Genomic DNA, 8,262 nt, shown 5'->3' on the forward strand with positions numbered 1-8,262 from the left:
ATACCTTGGATCGATAGCTCCCTCAGTGCATGTATTCAGGTAGCTTCATAAGAAATTGAAGCATACTTCATTTTCCCCCTCTTGAGGTTTAATGTACAAAGTGCCTAAATCCATCTTACATCATGTTTCTTTGTTAGAAAATATTTGTATCTTTATAAATAATCTTCATAGGACTTCAAACAACCCCTTCCCACGTTTACAATATAAAAGATAAGGCACTTATATGCTGAAGTACTTCTAAACACTTAATGAAATAAATTTTATACCCATAAAAATGCTCTTTAGACTTTGGATTTTGATTATTAAGGGTTTTTTTTTTAATGTTCCCTTCTTATGCCCAGTGACATCAGATCATATGTATAAAGTGCACAGATAAGTAAGTTCTCAGTATGAGATAGGCTGATAATGCACAGATGGTTTAAAAATTGTATGCAAAATTCAGTCTGGATTTTTTTATAAATATTATTTATTGCAAAACGTCCTGGGACTTACATGGAGGTGTAATGTTCTGCCAGCAATTGCTTTAACAGCTATCCAGGAAAAAAACACCAGGAATCACTTTATCTCCGGTTTGTATTTTATTAACTCTGTAAAGTTATGTCATTTCTATCCATCATGTGTGTGTAAAGCTAATTTCACAGACTGGAACAATTACTTCATACAGCAGATACCTATTGTCTGAAGCAAAAAGAAAACACAACCTTGAAACGTTCATTTTTACTGAATACATGATTTTTCCACTCCGAATTTAAAAGGAGTAGTTTTGTGAAAGAAACTGTCTGTAATCTGCTGAGTTTTTTTATTTGGCAGCAAAAGCTTAGATGAATTACAGAAATGCAGTTTCTTTGTTTTCACAGATCACACTATCTCACACTGCAAGCCAGCCTACACCCAGCAGGGCAAAGATAAGTGTGTTTTTCCCCATAGATTCTTTTGTGAGCTAGAAACAAACAGGACATGAAACGAAGAACGTGCACCATGTACTGCATCCTGATATCAAAACAAGAATACTGCAGAAAGTGCTTGGAAGATATCCTGTGTGCACTGGCTCTGTGATCTACAGTTAAGGTCCTCTGAGGAAAAGGAAAACAGCAAACATCTTATTCTAGCCATGTATGCATTTTAAGAATATTTTTCCATCTTCGCAGCTGGAGCAGGTAAATACATCTGGGAGGTATAAGATGCTGTTCTATGACAAGTGTATTAATGCTCACTTTGCTCTTCCTCATCATGTGGCTACACAGCTGCTCCACTAATTATTTCGCAAGTACTGTGACAAAAAAAAGTTAGTGTATTTCTGATGCTGAGTAATTACATGAAAGCAGAAATAATTTATTAACCAATGTGCGGGTGCATCCTGGTGAGGAAGTCTGGGTTAAGTACAACATATTGCTCAAGAAGAGTTGCTCCATTAGAGGAATGAATGCAGTTTGTAAACTGGATGCTCATAGTCTGATGGTAGGAGCAACTACTCCACACAATTCATTCGTTGCATCCCACAGTAAGAAGCATTAACTAGCTACCTACATTGTAATTGCTCTGGAGAAAGTAATTTTACTCTTGTAACTTGTAAGCATCTTTAATACATTATCTCAAAGTCCCATGTAATTACAATATTTTACTTTAATTCCACCAGAAAAGAGTATGCTATTTTGCCCCAAATCAACAAACAGCTTATCTTACCACAGTTAAGAAATGGAGTGAAGCGGTCACTTCCACATTCTTAGTATCACAATTATTTTAGTTAAGTTATGAAATGTTAGGAGATCAAATAATAGCACAACTGAGATCAAAGTCTTGTGTTGAGCACTGAACAAATATGTAGTATGAGAGGGTCTGTCTCAAAGGGCTTACAATCTAGACAGACTAGATAGACAAAAGGTGGGAAAAAGCAAATTTATATCGCTGAGGTACAGACAAAGTAAGGTCCCGATTCATTAAAACACATAAGTACGTGCTTAAGTCCCCAGGGAGTAATTAAAGTTAAGTACATGCTGAAGTGCTTTGCTGAACTGGGACCTAAGTAACTTGTCCGGGGTCACACAGTCCTGGCAGAACCAATAATTCAACTCAGATTTCCTAAATCCCAGTTCAGTGCCTTACCACAAGACTATCCATTTGCCTGTTAATAGTGAGAAAATGAGAAGTTCTTACTGGCTGCTTCCCTCAGTAACTGGCATAAGGAGAAGCAAACCATTGATACTGCATGGGTGGAGTCTAAGGCACAGAAACAAATTAGTGGTCAGAAAATTCTCTCCTTTCATCAAAGGCTTGTGTTTTACTCATGGATCTTAATACATTTGCCTGTCCAGATTCAACTTTCTTTTCTTTTCCTTTGTTACTCTTTTTTATACTGTGTTCTGGGTAGAGGTTCAAATTGGAGGGAAAGAAAGGTAATGGTTTTCTTCCAAGCTCCACCTATAAAATAAGTCCTACCCACAAAACATTGCTTACACTAGATTGCGCAGATCATTGAAATATCACACATGCTCCCTGGGCTTGGCTGCCACTCAGTGAGATTTGCATGGCTCACTGGGCTTCTTGAGTTTGGCTCACCCTGGACAGGGCTCAGATATTCTGTTTGGCTCCTTTTCATTGGGGGCGGAAAAAACAGCAGTATTCTCTGCAGCCTACAGGCTAGTGGTGCAAAAGTGAGCTGTCACTCACAGTGGATCATGCAGTTCTTCAGGATGTGATCTTTCCTCTCCTTTTTTTACAAGCTCTGAGCAGTGAAATGGTTAAGAGTTAATGTTTAAAGAATTATCATTGGGCATCTGAGATGAATGGAGCTACTTATACCTCTCAGACCTCTTGTTTTAGGTTCTGCAAACACAGGCAGAGGTCACACTATTGGTCAGCTTCAAAAACATGAATGTAATATATCTCAGCAACCATAACAGCGAAAGGGATACTTTAGTTACAGCTTCAACTTCGGAGAACAAGAATACAGCATGGAAGTGGAGCTGGTGTACTGGCCTAGTCTGAACCCTGATATTGAGGTGATATGGACCTACATTCCTGTTCCAGAAGAAACAAGTATCTCCTTTTTTGGTAGTCCTTTTGATTCTAGTATCCAGTAGTGTCCCCCTCCCTTGGAAACCTTTATGTACTTTTCTGAGCTCAGCATTCAGTGTGGCAGTGGTGGAGAATATATTTGCCATTCTGAGGGTTTACTATCACACATGTATGTGAAGCATCTCTCTTTACATACTCAAACTTTTGTCTCTCTAGCGACCAGCGTTGCTGCTCCTGTGTTTGGTTTATGTCCCGTTGCTAAGGCGTATTTCCCTAGCTTGGAGCTGGCTACGCTTTGCTGCTTTCGGGCATGTGTTGCTTTGCTTTTTATTTATGAATTAGTTAAGCAGGAAATTCCCTATTAAGATGTTATCTTCTGTTCAGCAGCATCCTGGCAAGTAGAATGAGAGAAGAAATAGCACATACAGTCATTTCTCCTCACATGTGTCACCCCCACCATAAGGATTTAAAATATATAGGTTTCGTTGTTACGTATAAGGCTGGTGTTTTGTGTATCACAACATGTGGCTTTCCTTTCACCTTCCGCTTGCTAGGAAACGTCTCCCCTCCCCCAGCTAGAGTGATCCACATGTTCACACCCCCCCAGACTGAACTACTGTCACGTGTGTATGTGGGGTTAAAGGTGGATACCACGCTGTCGCTCAGCCCTGGCAGAGCTCCACCGGCAGGACACTCACCAGCCAGCTGAGTCTGGGCCTGTGTATTCTTAAGCTTCCCTTTTACAGACTAGGCTGCAGCGCTGTTTCTTTCCTTGGCCTCTCTAGCACAGTTTCTGGGCACAGGCTCTGCTTTTACCTAGCAGCCCTAGGCATCATGACTAGCTCTGACCTCCCTCATTCCTTAGCAGCTTATTAAAGGCACCCTTATTAAAGGCACCGTTTCACCTTGTGGGCACTCTGGGTATAGTTTAATTCTTTTGGGGCATGATAGGTGAAACTGAAAGACACAGTTAGGCTTTGCAAGGGTTTCTAGCTATACCGTAATTACATATATAATTATAATAGCACAGAAGATACATAGATCCAGACAAAACACACCCATGCACATTTCCCTGCCTCGCTTTCCTCACCATTCTGGAGCATTCTCTGGGTTTAGGACAGAATGCTTTGGACTGTCCAGGATCCTCCTCCTGCACACCATGGCTTTTTCTCTGAATTATGGAGTTTCTCTCCACTATAGGTCAGTTTCCTTTTACCTTATTTGCCCTGCAGTTAACAGGGTCCTTCCTGCTATGAAAGCCTGCCCTTCTTTTCCTCTCTCCTGCCCAAAGCTTCTTTAGGTCTTGATGAGTCCCTTTACCAGTAACACCTCGTTCCTCTGTTCTCCTTCTGGGAAAATTGCACTGCTCCAAACCCCAGTGCCTTCAGACAAATTTGGTCGAACTTGTTTCCCTAGTCTTCTGCCACCTCAATGTCCCAAGATGCTTCTACCTGAATGGCATCCATACAGGTTGAATGACCCTGCATTGTTCCTGGTCTGGAAGGGACATGCTACAGCTCTGAGGGCAGATGGCTGACTCTACATTCACTGAGGCATTCCATGATACAGCAATTACACAACATCAACCAGAATTCACAAGTTGTTCAGAGACAGCTATTCCAAATCATGACACATGCAGAGTGCGCCAGCATGTGCAAAATGCAACAGCCAACCTCCTCACTGGCTGGGCCAATGTGCACGTATCATCCCTGTGGTCTAGCCCCTCCACTGTTTCCCAAGTCCACTTCCATTGCCAGTATGAGATTTTGGCCCTGAAAGCCACTTATGGGTCCAACTGCATCAGTGACTACATCTCCATTCATGGCCAACCTAGAAAGCTGTGTTTCTCTGGAACAATGCAGTTAGTGAAGCCCAGGATGAAGTGTGTCAAAGCAGGAAGGAACAGTTCTTGGCTGAGGGGATTCAATTATGCAACAAGCTTCCACAGCAGATTACACTAGCAAAAGTCTGACTATCTAAAGGTCATGCTGTAATACCCTCCTTTTTGAGAAAGCTTTCCTGCATAATCACAAATAAGTCTGAAATTTATAGATAAATACACCCTAACCAGAACTTCCTAAAAAACCAGCCAAGTGAGAAGAGCAGAAGATTCCATGAATTCCCCTAGGGACCTCACTGACAGACACTGTAGAAAAAAAAAAGCCATAAGAAACATGTATCATTCTTTGCAATTACCAGCTATTAATGATAAAAGGAACCTAGGAAATTGATAATTCACAAGTTCAGGAAGATTCTGGGGTCTAAGCAGCACCATGAATGAGCAGAAAGTCTGTCTCTTCAGTGACCATCCTCCCCCACACCCCCCACTGCTGTCACCCAAGCAACAGAGGAGGAAGCTGTCCGATTCAAATGCAAGGGGCACAAGAATTGGACCTAGGACATTGGCTTAATGTCACTTAGGAACTCTGGCAGAGACAAGGATAGATTCCAGTTCTCCAGGGCAGTATTCAACTACCTTAACCACAATACCATCATTTCTCTTCCTCCCTGCCTCATTCACTACACTTCTTCCAACTTCTACAACGAATGAAGCAGGAGTTCTATAGACAATGAGACAAATTCAACCTTTTCCACTTGGTCTATCCAGAATAATTCCTTCAGTTCTCTGGAATCCAAAAACCTCAGTTCATCTCCAGCTTGTCACTCAGGTTACTTTATTAGTCATGTTACTGCTCTTTGCCAATGCTGGCCAGGCCCAGATGAACGGGGTTTAGGTCCACGGTGATACCACAATTAAGACTCATGTCACATACCACACAGTTTATATACATCTTTCCTAGCCACTAACATCTATACTTCTTGCATGTAAAGACTAATTGCTTTGCAGATTGCATAAGGCAAGCTTATCAGTTAATGGTGTAACTGCCTACTTTGATTACTATAAACATACCCAAAGTAGTTAGTTTAGGCCTCCCTTACTTTAAACATTCACAATAGTTACTTGAGTCAGCAATTATTTGCTGTGACTTGTCTCAACTTGGGCCTCTTCATGTCAACTCAGACAGCCTTTCAGTCTCCTTCACTTCACAACCCTGAATCATCCTCATAACAACTCCATCCTGTGTACTGTATGAAGCAGGGGTCCGGTGGTAAAAAAATAGTTTAGAGTCAAATAATTAAATACTATATCATAATGCGTATGCACAAGGGGTCCGAATTAAGGTTGCACAGGTAACGTTAATTCTGTCATTCCTTAACTTTTGGGCACTTGACTTTGCAACCTTAATCATGTTCTCCTAACAATAGGGGTGTGTGTGTGTGTGTTAGAAAGATATTTAAATATACTGTAAATTTTAACACAGTTGAAGTCCTTCTCCTATTGGTGAAGCTGAATAAACCTTGACTATTTATAGCTCAATTTTTTCTAACAGAAAACAAATTTTAAAAATACAGATTAATTGGAATTTAAAATGCCAGAGCTGACATTTCAGTACTAAATTAATTATCTCAGCTTAAATAAGTAGACGGTTAACTGAGCCTACTGGCATTATTCTCTTCATATTCACACAATTATAAAATAGAATAAATGTTTGATATTGTGGCAAAAGTGATTAAGGAATGATAGAGAGACAAGGTGGGTGAAGTAATCTCTTTTATTGGACCAACTTCTGTTGGTGAGAGAGACCAGCTCTTCTTTCAGTCTGGGAAACTAAGGCCCTGTCTACATGGGCAAGTTTCTGCACTGTAACTCCTGAGGTGTACACACTGCCAAGCCACTTATTGCGCAGAAACTGCACAGTTGTAGCGCTTTAAAAAACCACCCCAACGAGAGGTGTACAGCTTTCTGCGCCAGGGCTACAAGCTGCAGTGCCAATGTAGACACCCTGGTCGATTACAGCACTGTGATTGGCCTCTGGGAGGTGGCCCACAATGCCTGTTCTCGCCTCTCTGGTCATCGGTTTGACCTCTACTGCTTGTCTCCCACTGCATGCCTAGTCTGAACAGTGGAACAGGCTGCTGATTGACTCCCTCACTTCACGGGAATCTCCCTCAGAGATCTCCAGGATACTCTCATGGAGATACTGGGCAATCCGCTGCTGCAGGTTCTTCAGCCCTGAGTGAAGCTTTCACCCTTCCCTTCCCAAGTATTATGGAGCGTACAGCATGCAGCTATAAGCATAGGAATATTGTCATTAGCCAGGTCCAGCTTCCCACAGAGGCACCGCGAGTGGACTTTTAAATGGTCAAAAGCACACTTAGTCATTCAGCACTTGTGCAGCCTTTGTTGAACCACGCCTTGCTGCTGTCAAGTTGCCTTGTGTATGGCTTCATAAGCCATGGCATTAAGGGGTAGGCAGCATCTCCCAGGATCACAATGGGTATTTCGACTTCCCCTACAGTGATCTTCTGGTCCGGGATGAAAGTCCCTACTTGCAGTTTCCTGAACAGGCCAGTGTTCTGAAAGATGCGTGCGTCGTGCAGCTTTTTGGACCAGCCTGCATTAATTTCTGTGAAACACCCACAGTGATCCACAAGTGCCTGGAGAACCATAGAGAAATACCCCTTGCGATTAACTTTCTCAATGGCTAGGCGGTCTGGTGCCAGAATTGGCATGTGTGTGCCATCTACGGCCCATAGGGAAGCCCATTTGTGCAAAGCCATCTACAAGGTCACGCACATTGCCCAGAGTTGTCATCTTTTGGAGCAGGATGCAATTAATGGCCCTGCAGACTTCCATCAACACAAGTCCAATGGTAGACTTTCCCACTCCGAATTGATTAGTGACTGATCGGTAGCAGCCTGGAGTAGCCAACTTCCACTGTGCAATTGCCCCATGCTTCTCCAAGAGCAGGACAGCTCTCATTCTCGTGTCCATGCGCTGCAGGGGTGAGCTCATCACACAGTCCCATGAATGTGTCTTTCCTCATCCGAAAGTTCTGCAGCCACGGCTTGTCATCCCAGACATGCATCACAATGTGATCCCACCACTCAGTGCTTATTTCCTGAGCGCAAAACAGGCTTTCCACTGTGGTCAGCACCTCCGTGAATGCCACAAGCAATCTCATCTCGTAGCTACTACGTGAGGCAAGATCAGTGTAGCACTCCTCTTGCCTTTGTAGTTTAAGGAATAACTCCACTGCCACTCATGACGTGTTAGTGAGAACGAGCAGCATATTGTTCAACAGTTTGGGATCTGTTCCTGAGGTCTGAAGAGGCAAGGCGCACAGTACACAAACCATTGAAAGATGGTGCCAAATGCGGATGGAAGCACAGTGATTGCTGGGA

This window comes from Caretta caretta, chromosome 1 (assembly GCF_965140235.1).
Source record: "Caretta caretta isolate rCarCar2 chromosome 1, rCarCar1.hap1, whole genome shotgun sequence".
In the NCBI taxonomy this organism is placed as follows: Eukaryota; Metazoa; Chordata; order Testudines; family Cheloniidae; genus Caretta; species Caretta caretta.